General features: G+C 40.1%; 1 protein-coding gene across 8 annotated transcripts in view; it reads left to right on the top strand.

Moving 5' to 3' along the window:
- The first annotated feature begins 76 nt into the window (after nt 1-76).
- Nucleotides 77-14216, top strand: part of LOC139111905 (uncharacterized) — a 50993-nt gene continuing 36853 nt past the window's right edge. For 3 of the 8 annotated variants that reach the window (XM_070672517.1, XM_070672522.1, XM_070672514.1), the window contains exon 1: nt 4791-7318. The gene's annotated coding sequence lies outside the window, so the exon portion shown is untranslated. Of the gene's footprint in view, nt 1790-4789; nt 7319-7450; nt 8062-14216 lie in introns of those variants that run through there. The other 5 variants (XM_070672520.1, XM_070672516.1, XM_070672519.1 and 2 more) reach the window with 3 other exon arrangements.

Genomic DNA, 14216 nt, shown 5'->3' with positions numbered 1-14216 from the left:
TTGAGTCTACCTGCCATCGCGTCTTTGATCTTTCTAACTTTAACTGCGCGATCGATAGGGCTGCTTACATCCTACGATGTAACCGTTATCAAATTATTTCTCACCGAGTTCAATCTTATAATTAGTGCTACGAAATACGCTCGAGATATATTAAACATTAAACTATTAAAGATCGTCGTCGGACGCCGCGTCAACGGTCTAATTATCCTTTTCATAATTTTATTTCTTCCGCCGATGTTTCTTTCCAATTCAATTAATCCAGTTCGAAATTAATTTGCGTCATATTTAGCGCAACTTTCGCAGCCCTCTGCAACGCTTATCTGTATCGATATAAATCGCGGGAAAAAATTTTAATTTAAATCGTGTAAACGTCGGCGAATACGCAAACGCACGAATGACGCAGGTACCTCGCAAGAAACGGGGATCTGAATAAGCCAGAAATAATCGGAGGTGACTTATATTAGAAAAGACGTGGAACAGAAATATGTATAATAGAATTACAACTACAGTCGGGTATTTGTATCTCGCGCATTTTAATGCCGGCTAATTTTTGCACAGACTGATTTATTCCGCGAAAGAAATAGTAACTCATTCCGCCGATCTCGGCACGTAACGACGATTCGCGTGACTCCCGCGAATTCATTTTCTTCGCGCATGCAAGATTTCCGAATGATTTAAGGTTCGCCGCTTTAGCGACTGTAACAATGTCGGGGAGCGCTAGCCCCGATAAATTTAACTTACTTTAAGATGAATCGTTAAACGGAGATATGTTTTCATAATTAACTAATTTATGGCCGAGGTCTCGCCAGTTTTTTTTTTTATTTTTTTTATTCACTCATCTCGCACGCTAAATTTATTATGACCGCGCTCTGATTTCTTCATCTACACGCGCTCTGATTCCTTATGATCGATCATATCTCTTCCTCTATCTTTACAGCAGCTCGAATACTTTTTATCTTTTTCGTGACTTGGTTCAATCGTACAAGTGGTAATACCTTTGGGAGTTAAATCCCATCACGATAAACGTGATGGACGTATCAATAGGATAGTTTTGTATACAACGATTTTCTAAATGCCAGCGCGTATAAAAAGAAGATTATAAACAATTTTTTTTTCTTCTTCTTCTTTTTTTACAAATGTAAAAAATTATAACGATAATTTTTGGTTTCCTTTTAGTATCGAAATAAAAAAAATCAAATAACGCAGGAAAAGGTTTCGGATCGTAGCGGATATTGATCTTTTGACCCTCCAGGATAATTAATAAAGAAAAGTGATGATTTCGTAACGATTCGAAGTTTAAGCCACCGGGGCAATTTTTCGCCGTCATCGTCAGCAGAAAATACGGAATATTTTTCCGGAACATCCCCTTCGGGACATGCAGCTGGCAAGTCTCGGCGGAAGGTGGTTGGTCCTCTGAGCGCGGACGCGGCGCGGCGCGGCGCGACGGCGGGATCCTTATCGGTCCCGTAAAAGCACCGATAAACATGCGCCGAGCGAACGGCTGGTGCCTCCCGCGATAGGGCGTAGGGCCGCGCGCATACTGGCCTAGTCGAAGCGAAGGCAGGCACCACGTGCTGCCGCTACCAGAACCAGACGTATAATCGATAGTGCACTGCGCTCTCTGTGCCACCGGCGGTCAATCAACCCTCGCGCGTTCGGGGCCGGCCGGACGTGATGCTGATGCGCTTCGACGCTACGTATAAGGTGCGACCTGTCCAAGAAACGCGGTCATCGTCCGTACGAAATTGACAAACGTGTGCCCTATCCGTCATCGTCCGCATCGGCTAACGTAAGTTCAACCCCCGAGAACACCGGCTGCTCGCTCGCTCCGCTCGCGTTGCATCCCCTAGCTACGGCAAATCTGCCACCTTATTACGATTCACGGTTCGTTAAATTCGTGCACGCGTTCGCGTAAAATCACAACGACGCCGAACGTGCGGGAGCGACTTCTCGGTATTATTTAGAGATTAGTATAACTGTGTGCTCGTCGATGTTAAATATCTCGCGACCTCAAAGTGAATTTCCTCGCGTAAGAACGACCCGAAGGCATTTGATTGGTGAGATTTTCGATTTCACGTTACGATCTTGATAATCTTGATATTGTAAAGATTTTTCTCAACGTTCACGGTAAATTTGATATTTTAATACAAGACAAAAATGTGTTCGTCATCGTTAGCTCTACATTAAAAAAAAAAAAGAATTTTAATCTTTCAAAGTAAGGAAAATATTGAACGAAGAAATTCGGCTAAGGCTTAGACTTTTATTTTTCATCGTTGCGAGACGACTACGTCATCAACGTTCAATTCGTTAAAGATTCCCATTAAAGAGATGCACGTTATTAGCTGCAATTCCTATTACAGTTCGTAGTAGAAAGGGAATTGCTACGGTTAATTAAGCTAAGCTGTCACTGTTGCCGGCCCGTAATTATTCGAATAGCACGGTGACACTTTCCTTGTTTCGAGCAATCAGGTGGCACGCTTATCGCGAGTTGAAGATACATGACCGTCACAATGTTTCCAGCGATCGTCTGGCTGTTGTAATTAGTACGACTAACGCGGTGTAAAATGACCGCGTTTGTAACAGAAGCTTCCGAAACCCCCGGATGCTCGTTACAGATAACGCTCCTAATGCGAAACCGTTGGGGCAGAATCAAAAACGTGCCGCTGCCGTTATCACGATTATTTTCTCTAAAGTAATTGCGAGAACGTCTCGTAACAGACGCGGCGCTTTTTTTTTCTTTCCTTTTTTTTTTTTTCTTCTTAGATTTGAGCTTTGCTTCGCGAGCTACGCTAACAAATTGAGTAATACGATTCTGAAGAAAGTTGAACAGGTAGATTGCGCCGTATAGATGCACGGCAAAGTTTAAAGAAAAGGTTCGAGTCTCGCAAAGTTACCTCGCAGCGAGCGAATTGTGCAACTCCGGTGCGCGAGCGACCGACGGGAACCCGTCACATTTATGACGATTTATTGCTCGAGTTTAAATTCTAACCTAACGGTCAAGGTAACGCGAATATTTCATGCACGTGTGCATTAACTTTGTTACGCAATTTCACCGGCGGTCTCGAAATGACACGAGTTAATTTGCAGTATTAAATTATTCGCAGTGTCACGAAGGTAGTTGGCTATATAATAAAAGGATAGGTCCACAAACGTTACGCCGCTGCGTGTAAACTAATAAAAATCAAATGTCGAGTAATTTTTTTATCGACACTTTAAAAAGTAATAAGACAAAGTAATTTCAAAGTAAATAAACTTTACTTATTTATATTATTATTTATATGCATGCCGCGTATGTAATTTATAATATTGAAAAATAAACTCGAAAGTATATTTTTTTTTTATTCAATTATTACCTTCATTTTGTATTATTACTCTTCACGATACGATACATCACGATATTGACTAAGTAAACGCCAATTTTTTCATTATTTAAATGCGATTCAACTTAATTATTTATCGTTATACGTCAACTGGCAGAAAAAAAAAAAAAAAAAAATCAATAAGAAAATTTAACGAAGCAGCGTTAGATTAAACGAAGGATGAGACATTGACACGATGATCGACACAATCGACCTTTGAAACAATTTAACATCCCCCCAAAGGTTTTGCGATATTAATTGTCAGGTGGTATTTAATGGAAGACAATTTGATTTTGATATTTATTTACCGGAATATTCATCCCACCGGTAATTAACAATCCTCTCTATTGTGCAACAAATATATATAGCATATATATGTATTTAATCGGAATAAACGCGCACTCGTAAATTCTAAATCAATTAATAAAAGTAGCTTTACGTCGATAGACAGGGAGAAAATCGTCCGAGAAAGTTACACGTGTATCTTTAATTAAGGGCTTCCTCGGATCGAATATGGGTCGCGCGCACATTTCGCGAGTCGACGCATACTTTTCGACGCATCGAGCGGCGGATCAAAACAGCGGCCAATGTAGGGCAGAACCGTCACGGGGTGAACGGCACAAGCTCTCGCTCGCGCTTGGTAAGACATCGCGCATCTGCGCAAACGTTCCGAGTAGTTCCGTTGGCGAAGCTCAATAATTTCCTACTAACGCAGCGAAACTTCTCCGCCGAAGCGATACGCCGAACCGATCGCGATCGCGAGGCGAAGCCGATCGCGGCCATTAAGTCGTCGCACGGGCAACAAAGTCGATTAACCTTCGACCGGGGAAACTTACGTGTTACGGTTAACACCTGATGCTATTAATACGTCGGCGATGTAACCTATATATCACTACGTTTTCTCCCCCTCACGTTATTGTTAGCCCTAATAGTTGGCGACAATTTATTGAATATTAATTAAAGCCTGGGGAGGGGGGGGGAGGGGTTACCGATGAGCAGTAATTTTCCGACGCAACGTTTCACACGACCGGCTTCGGCGATACCGTTTGTAATAACGATTGTCCTTAACGATAAGAGCAACGGAGCTCCACCACTTGTAATCATATCTTTTTTTATTCCGCTTGATATTAATCTCAATCTCGTTTGCTTTGTTATCTTTTCTATTCTTTGTCTCCCTCTTTTGTATGTTTGCCTTTTTTTTTTATATTCCGAGTGTCCTAAAAGAGCTTATAATCCACAATGTTCTACTCTACTCTACTCTACTTTACTTTCATTTGTAATCTTAGATAACGATCGGCTGTTAACTTTAAAAGCTGCAAATTATCTATATCCCTCCGTCTCTGTCTCTCTGATCCATTTAATCTTTTCTATTAAATCCATATATTCTGAGGATTAATCGACCTGGAGAGAAAAAAGAAAATAAAAAAAAATAAAAAAAAATCTTTAAGCTCACGTCGTCATTTGCGGTTCCGTAGAAACATTTTCCAAGTCGATTTGCCTTGCCCTTCGATCAGCGAGTCGGGAGCGTAACAGGCTGAAATAATTTCTACGAGAAATGGTTCGGAGATAAAGCCGGGAGTGCACTCAGAAAGCTAAGTCCGAGATAATTGTGTATTCCGTCGGAAAATGATGTAAACACGCCGGTATCGAGACGGCCGACGTAAGGCGACGAGAAGACTTACGGGCGAGCTTTCCGCGACTACCGCGCGGGGATGTATATTAAGCCTGGGATATATTCTCGATGAAAGAAGCGGCGATCGTTCGCGGCATCCCCCGTGGTATCTCAGCTGGGTAATCAAGCCGGTCGATCGTATTTTGCCATACGCGATGATCGGCACGCATGATCGGCACGGTAGACGGCAAAAAAAAAAAAAAAAAAATAAGTAAGGGGTCGCGCGCACGAAAGAAGGAATATCGGTGGTCTATCGATCGAGCAGATAATTATACGCGGTCGATGTTAAGAATCCCTTAGAGACATAATAATACTTAATACCCTGAGCACCACCGATACAGCACGGTACCAGAACAAAGTAATGCCATCAGTTGCGGATTTCAAGAACGTCGGGCGTTTAGCAAAAAGACACGTATTTTATGTGATATCGTAGGTACTTATCGTACGAAAATTGAATTAGAAAAAAAAAAAAAAACGACGACCGTCTCTTATATTCTGTTTCCAGTTATTACGCGTGACCAAGAGCGCCGTTACAAGTTATGAAATTCTGCAATTACCTCGGAATTTTCAAGTCGAATAATTTCCTTTTATTTATTGCTCGATGCTTTACGAGCGACGTGTCGCGCGCGCGCGCCGTTGATCGTGGAAAAAAATATTAAAACCCTTGCGAATATAATTGCTGGCGAGGGATATCTTTTTCTATCGTACAATACTCGACGAGTAAATTGTTCGACGCCGGGTACAGACGCCACTGAACGTCGTTCTCCGGCTTACACGTAGAAAATATTGAAAGAAGAAAATATCGCGCGTTCGCACGTACAGGTGTTTGGACGGCTTTCGCGAAGGCTTTCATAAAAGCACAAAGGGAGCAAAACCTTCCTGCAGGAAATCCATATAAATAGACCTTCGCATTTATTCCTCGCATGAAGGAATGGCAAAATGATTTCACTTTATACTAGGCGTTTTTGTTTCAAGATACCGAGCCATGAATAATTCGCTGGGTAGCGTATGTACGCGGGACTTAAAACTTCCACTTAACATTTTCGGTTTCCCCATCGGCGTAATTACGTCAATTTATCGCTGACCCACAAACAACCACGTAAAATATTCACGTCCCTCGTGTTGATTTTTCCTACCTACACCCCGGCACGTGCGGGCACGTATGGATACGGCAAATAATAAAATACGCATTTAATTTCGCGCTCGACATTTTCGCGATATGTACGAAAGACAGAGAGTTGTTCTAAACCTCGGGTCAGTCACCTTTATCCCGAATGCAGCTTCGGTATCGATAGGCGATAATACGAAATCACGTAGCCGACGTGCGCCCGACTCGCGAAACTTTCGTCCTGAAACTCGTTAGAAAAAGACCTGCCCTACGCTAGGAGAAAACGAGTATTTATTTTGCACTCGTGCTCGTTATTAAAAATCTCTGTTTGCGGTACGATTGATCGTGTGCAAATTGCATTTATCGAAATGCTTTATTTAACAAAGATATTTATTTGAAAATATACTTAAACGCTCGTTATATTCGTTCATTTGTGCTTACCTCGGGAAGCAAAATTTTTAGCTAATCTCTGCTCGGATAGTTGAATATCCTACGCGATTCGACGACAAATTGGATCGTCTGCTTTAATCTTATTTTATTGTTATTTATGAGTTTTAATTGGATATTTTGAAAGCCAATTTCAAAGCATCTCCTATTAATCCTCCCCGTGATGAAAAAAAAAAAATTTCCTCGTCCTATAAACCGCCGCCGATAGAACTGTCGCCTTTGACACTGTTGCAAACCGCGCGGGTCGAACAAATCGGTCACTGCATCTTGCCCTGTTTAAGAATTAAAGCGGATAGCGCCGGTATTATACGAGACTATTGTCTCACCGGTCTTCGTTACGGTGGTACAACATTAATGTGGGATATCGAACGGCTACGCGTACCTCCTTCCTCCACCTGATCGCAATCCTCCTTATCTTACGGTAGGATATTAGGACGCAAAATCGAAACGGCGAATCGACCGAAGGGGGTGAGAGAGAGAGAGAGAAACGGGGGCCGTAACAACAACAGCGAGGGTTTAACTTTAACCCGCGAGGAGGTAGAGAGACGGAGGAAGAAACGGAGGTGGTAGAAGCTGCGAAGCGCAGGCGTTTGCACGCTCTTGCGCATCGTTACCGTTGCTGCTGTATACCGCGATGCGACAGTCATACGTGAGGCGCGAGAGCGAGAGGTGTTCCTCTCCTTTTCTCTCAGAGAATTTCTCTGTACCGTTTTTTTCTGGGGAAGCTTTTAGGTATTGCGTGCAAGAGCCCGACGATCGTTTCACGGATTTGCACGATCGTTTCGCGTGTTGCACCCCCTAATAGCCGCACGAGCGTTTAGCTGATATAGCCGACCCCCACCCTTCCTCCCCTCCCCCCTCCCCAATCGGTGCATGTGCATGTGCATATGCATGTGTGTGTATCAATCCCCGTGTACACGTGTATGCATAAATGCGCGCGCGCTCGCTCAAGCTCGTGTAAACGCTCGTTATCGTTTCGCGAGCAACGCTCCGCGGTTCATCGCGCGACCGAACGAACCGACGCGTCGTCTTCCGACCCCTCGAGACTCGACGAAGCTTCGGGGTGAAATTTCGATTTTTCTTTTCTTTTTTTTGTTTTTTTTTTATTCGCCGCGAGCGACGTGCAGCGAAGCGTGCAAAGGTGTCGGAGGAATACGCGCGGTGGTCCACCTTACGAAGATAAGGACTGAGCTGAGGCATCGCGAAGCGTATCGGTCGGTGCCCTGTGTCCGACGCATCGAGGGGTTGCATCGCAACACGCCGCGAATGACGTCTCACGACCGTTTCGATGGATCAACGCGTTTTTTTACGACTGCATCGAAACTGGTAAAACGAATAGGGATGTAAGAGCAATGAAGAAAAGGAAAAAGTCGTAACGTCTCTTAGAGCATTTGACGTCCATCACTCCTGGCAAATCTCTACGCATGTGACGTGACCAATATAATTTATGTTTCTGTGCACGATGAACATTAATGGTGAGATGTATCGATATAAATTACATTTATGGTAATGTTAAGCGATATAAATTATGTAGATCGTTCGTTTCGACTGGCGCTAGTTAATTAAATCGATATCACGGTATAGAAAACTCGTATTTCTACCTCTTTTTTCCATTTTCTTGGTTGGAAATTGTGGTTTCCGAAGCCCAACAAAAAAGCAATATTAATTCACGACGATTGAATCGCAGAAGAATAAAATTCTAAAGGGAAAAAATTCGCAGTTCCGAAAATTGATCTGTATCTCGCTTTTAATTCCCGGTTACTAACCGCGTGAGCAGCTTGTTGTCCAACGATCGAATGTAGGTCGAGACCTATCTCGCGCGGTAGCTTCGCTCTCTTGACAAAGTCGAAATTTTTCATCCGACACGGCCGTTTCCTTTTCTCCGATCGAAATACGTTCCGCGTACATTAAAATTCGTAAAGTACGAGAGCCTCACCGGTATACATATACGCATTATCCGGGTTCGGATCCTACTTTCAACAACGGGATAATCTTGCGAACTTAGGTACGCACTTGGACAATCGGCAATGCGCGTAGTTCTCGTTTGCACTTCAAATTGAATTGGAACGACTTTTAGAAATGTACAAGTCAAACGGAAACTTCGTAATATATGGAATGGCATCGTTTGCTTCACAAAGGCGTGCTAAATCAAAGCCATATTTTCAACACCGCAAATCCAACAGGGAAATATCTTTCAATGAGAATTTAATTTATTTCAGAGCTACACCGTTGTTAAGCAATTATAAGAAATACATTGGCTAGAAAGCTATTAAATGACAATAGTGTTTTTATCTCATTTATGATTTACGTTATCGCATTAATTTTTCTCTCGTCAATTTTAAAAGCATGATGAAGACTTTTAGAAATTTTTTGAAAAACATTTTAAAAATAATAGTTTTTTTTTTTTTTTTAACAATTTGCTACAAATTCACAGTTTATAATATTTATTCACGGGTTATGTATAATATTTGAATAAGTATTTCAAATATTTGAGTAGAAAGTTGAACATGGAGCAAAGTCAATTTTCATCGATTATCATTATCGTCGTTCGTTTTAACGTCATTAAGTAGATGGGAGGGAAAAAAAAAAAAACGTTTATAAAGTCAAAATGTATAAATTATGAAAGTTTTAATTCAACATTTTTTTAACGATTTATTTGACTTAATTAGATTAATCGAATCCGACGCGTACCCTTTCATTCCTTCTCTTTTCTCCCTTTCGCTTTTCTATTTGCGCTCTCGATTATACTTGGTTTAGTGCAATACGCATTTGACGTCCAATTTATATGCAATGCATTTCTGTTTGACGCTCGAAAAGGACTCGCTTCGTAAAGCATAATAATATCCCCGTCGCCTCTGTTTCCTGCCCGATAAATATCTCCCTCAATTCCAGCTCATTCTCTAATATGCATTTCTCTTCTTTGCTCTCTTGACTCTCCTCCCTCTAATAGATATTCTTCACTAAGCTTGTCTCTTACTCTCATTCTCTTTCGTCGCAACGCGATTAAATGCATTTCAACTCCAAACCATAGAGCAACCGTCCAACATAGCGCAACCTTTGTAACCTGAATTAATTAGCAACGAACGCTCAGGACATTCAAAGTGTTTAAATTCCTTAATTCTGATAATAATAACTGCACGAACAAACATGCAATATCTGCAAATTTAATATCAACTGTGAGCGAAAAAAAATTATCCATATTTAAAAGAAAAGTTACAAAAACTATCTTATTATTTTTTTATTTTTTTTTTTTTTAACGTTTATATATTTTTAAAAAGCACATATGAACGCGAAAGAGAAAAAGAGACGGGCGGAAACAGAGAAATATTATTTATGACATCTACAAAATATGGCATGCACTTTTCATTATAAATACTAAAAATTTTTGCCATTTCTCTATTACTTTTAAAGTTATAGAGCAGAGTATCTATCTGTAAGTAAATATCTCCCGCGTGTCGAATATCTAAAACAACTTTTATTTGTATGCATCTTATCATGTTAACCCGTACTCGAATATATGTTTCCTAATCTCGCTAAAATTCTCCGTCAGTTAAACATACAAAATGTCATAAAATAATTGCGTTTGGGGCGTTTCGCACCTTTATCTTTTACTAATTTGTTATATTGTAAAATAAAATTCAATTTCAAACATTCATAATCATTCAAAGGCTAGAAAGGTTTTCCATACCCGCAAATAAAATTTTCAAAAAACGTCCGTGGAAAAGTTTATCGTCCAAGATAAATCTCTTATATTGATTGATACATGATATAAACTATAGTTAAATTATTGAATTTGAATCGCGATAAATATAATGTAAAATATAGCTTGAAAATATTTGGACGATTAAAATATCGTTGAAAAATTTCTTTTAAAATTTCAAATTAAGATAAAGAAGCGACGTATTACGTTCAGCGTTGGTTTTCTCAATGTTCATTCTCATTCTTCGCTGTAAAAACTTACACGCCTAGTTCGCGTAGCCGTAAAATAAGTCCTTGTATTCGAGAAAGAATTCCGATTGCCGATGAGTTCGGATTATTGGGGATTGCGTCATATTTACGTAGCGATGATAGGCAAACGAGAACGGAATAGATGGTAGCAACAATACGTCGCGGGCCGCGGGTGAAAGAAGAATAGAGACGTACGAAAGAGCCACGTATCAAAGCCATGACCCGTTTCGATGATAACGAATCGCAAAGGCGTGTGTTATTGCGTTTTGTTAGGTGGCCAATTAACGAAGTAGTTTCTTTTTCGCTATATATACATATTTCATACGTGCCGTATTCCACGTGTACTACGTCAACACTGATGTCTGAACATTTGGTGCGAAGCAGCTGTGAATTATCGTCGTAATTTTCAGCACCGTTTCGATAAATTCAAATTAGTTAAAATAAACTGGGAGTTAAAGTTCTGGTGACAATAGAGCGAAGGAAAGAAAAAAAAAAAGAGATAAACGGATTCGGCGAAGAAGAGTAAACCAACAAAAATCTATCATTGTATTTTTTTTTAAATATGATATAAACCCGCGCATATAAAGCGAGCTCCACATATTGTTAACTCGCTCCGTTTATTTAGTGCTATCTAATGCCGATTATAATAATATCCTTTGAATTAAATTGTACTAAATGAATCTTCTTCCCTATTTACATTACAAAGTCCAACTACGTTAATATCTAAAAAGATACAGTAAATTACTGAGCCAAGGTAATTTACGTTAACGCTTTAAATTTAAATTAATTAATTGTCACGTATATAATTTTACATGATACATTACTATTTAGCAGGTGAGAAACGGATTTAATTAAAACCGATTTAAATTTAATAACTTTAATTTTTTGTATTATAAAAAAAAAACAGAAAAAAAAAAAAAACTGATACGCTCGCGTAATTACAACTTTATCTATCTTATATTCCAAATTTTCTAACAAACTTAAATATTATTTTAATATATCTCCCATTGTACGATCTCAATCCGCGATCTCTGACACAGCTTGTTACGAGAAAATTTTAATTTTTCTTAGACGCCAATGAAACAGAACAGCGCGCTACTCTTTGTGAGGAGAGTTGTCTCGCGTTACCTCGGTTCAACGTAGCGAAAACACTTGACCGTCCAAGTCGTCGGCACTAACGTGCACCGCGTTTTCCACCTGGCTGATAGAAGGAGATAAAGATTTTTTAAAAAAAGAGGAGAGAGGGAGAGAATCGGATAAAGTTTCTTCTTTGTGACGTGAGAACGGCGAACAGTTGGGAACGAAGGGGGCACGCAGGGAAAGAGGTATCTTTTCCTCCTTTTCTCTCTCTCTCTCTCTCTCTTTCCCTCCCCTTTATATAGGTTAACCAGGTCGATCGGCCTACGTTCCCTCGTACCATAGCCTGCATCTCGACCTACCCCTATTCGTCATCGTAACTTCTCTTGCACCCTCTCATCCCCGTTGCTACTCCCTAATTAACGAATTTATCGAAATAAAACTCAAAGTTCTACCTGTGTTACACTCGAACCGTGGCACTAATTAATAATTGCCGTAATTAAATGACGTTTTAATGATTTACTAAAATGATTAGCATTATCACTACCGTATTAAGAATGCTAATGCATTTCGTGTGGGGTATTTAATATTATTTGTATTTTTCTTTTTTTTTTTTTTTTTCTTCTTCATTAAACTTTGAAAAAAACTTCCGCTGGAAGACAATTGATGGCTACGCAGTTAAAATATACATATAAATGTAAATTGATGTAATAGTCTTGTTCGCGTTACATCGAAACAGTGCATGTACGATGTGCAATTGGATTTTCGCAAAGTTAATCGAAATTCCCACGTCAATCCGAACGTATTAGACGATGTTTCTCGAAACCCCCTAAGCTTCCTAAATTCACTCCTACACCCTGTTGACCTAATCACTCGACTTCTATCACTCGCAATTCCGAGAGATATTCTGTGGCGATGTAATTTTCGTTGCGCAAACGATCAGTTCCGATATTAATCCGGCGATTAATCGTCGCCACCTACGAAAGTTAATTGCCAGATTTGTCACGTCCGACGTGCTCTCGTGTAGGCCGTCATCCGACGAAATCGGACCGTCACGAGAGCGCTCGTACGAGAGGAGCTCGCATTTGAAAAATAAACCGAGTCGCTTCTGGCGAACACGTTGGCACGTTCATCGCGAAAAACCGTTCGATCGACGAGCTCGAAAACACAAATATCCACCAACACCCGACTATCCACGTGTAAACGTTAATATCGCTCTTTTTTTTCTATGAAAATCTATGCCCGACGACAATTGCAAGTTTAACTCGAGGGAAATGCTATTTTGTAACACGTATTTTTCAAACGTCCGATTACGCGCGAGCTAATTGCGATGCGAAATTATAATCTAACGAATTATTAATTATTTGTAAATTATAACGAAGATTTATAGTCGCGCTTTCAAAATCATGAAGGAACGATGATAAATTTTATTATTGGAAAATACTGCAGTTTAAATTTATACGCTGTCACGGTAATTATGATACATAGACTGTTGACGCGGTATGAAGAAGCCTTACAAAGAAGAAACAATAAAATAAATTCACGTATGATAAAAAGAAAATTTAATAAACGAAATTTAATAAAAAAAAAAAATAAAATTAAAAAAACACTATTCCATTTCCATCGTTACTCGATATGAAACCGGTGACGATTTAAAATCGTTTGCAGGCATTATTGTATTATATAATCGCTTTTACGTAATTTCAAATAATTATAAATGTTAATGAAATGCGAATGCAAGCCCGTGCGCTATTTCAATATCGGCGAAATTGTAATAAGGGGATTTATAGCAGTTTCAGTTTACTTTTCATTTATGAGCTCCTTGACTAATTTGCAGTCGATTCTATGTAATTAACACATTCCGGATATACGATATATTATTTGCGTTATATTATACAATATGTTTGTGTATTGCATTTTCCCTCTCTCCTCCGATTTGATAATTTCGAGCGGTGTATATATTTATCGCGTTACGCGACGCGGTACAAATTTAGCAATGAGAAATCCGTCATCCTTCAGGAAAGCGTTTTCAGAGAACCGCGGCCGTATGTAATTAATCGATGCATTTACTCGGACCCCCCCCCCGAGTCGACGTGGGGGAGGTGTGACTGTGTGCGCGCGCGTGAATACATGGTCCATGTACACAGCATTGCACTCTGCCGACCGTAATATCCGGAAAAGCTAATTCACCCTTTATATGACAAATGGCGCTGAAAATATTTCCGTGCTTTTCACGCTCAGGTGTATTTAACGCGTATCCGATATAGACTTTCGCCGGATACTGAATCGAACATCAACGAGAAAATACAACGTTGGCCCGTTAACCCCGTAAATTGTTAACACGGAGGGGGAGGGGGGAGGTTTTCGTGCCGCGAAATCATTTCGATGGCTCGACCGAAAAAACGGGATTGAAGCGCGTGCTCGTCAATAAGTTTTGCCTAACTCGCGGCTAAATTTTCCACAATTTCAGACTTCTGTCGACAGTTAAAAAAGCTTTCGTTAAACAATGGCCATTGTAATAATCTCGGCTATACATTTTCCAATCTTGGCGTTAAAGTGCTTTCCATATTGTTACAATAGCGAGCGTTTTGTTTTTCCTTTGCTG

Source organism: Cardiocondyla obscurior, linkage group LG26 (genome assembly GCF_019399895.1).
Source record: "Cardiocondyla obscurior isolate alpha-2009 linkage group LG26, Cobs3.1, whole genome shotgun sequence".
Taxonomy (NCBI): domain Eukaryota; kingdom Metazoa; phylum Arthropoda; class Insecta; order Hymenoptera; family Formicidae; genus Cardiocondyla; species Cardiocondyla obscurior.
Note: the sequence above shows the minus strand (reverse complement) of the source record. Positions and strands in the feature narration are given on the sequence as shown.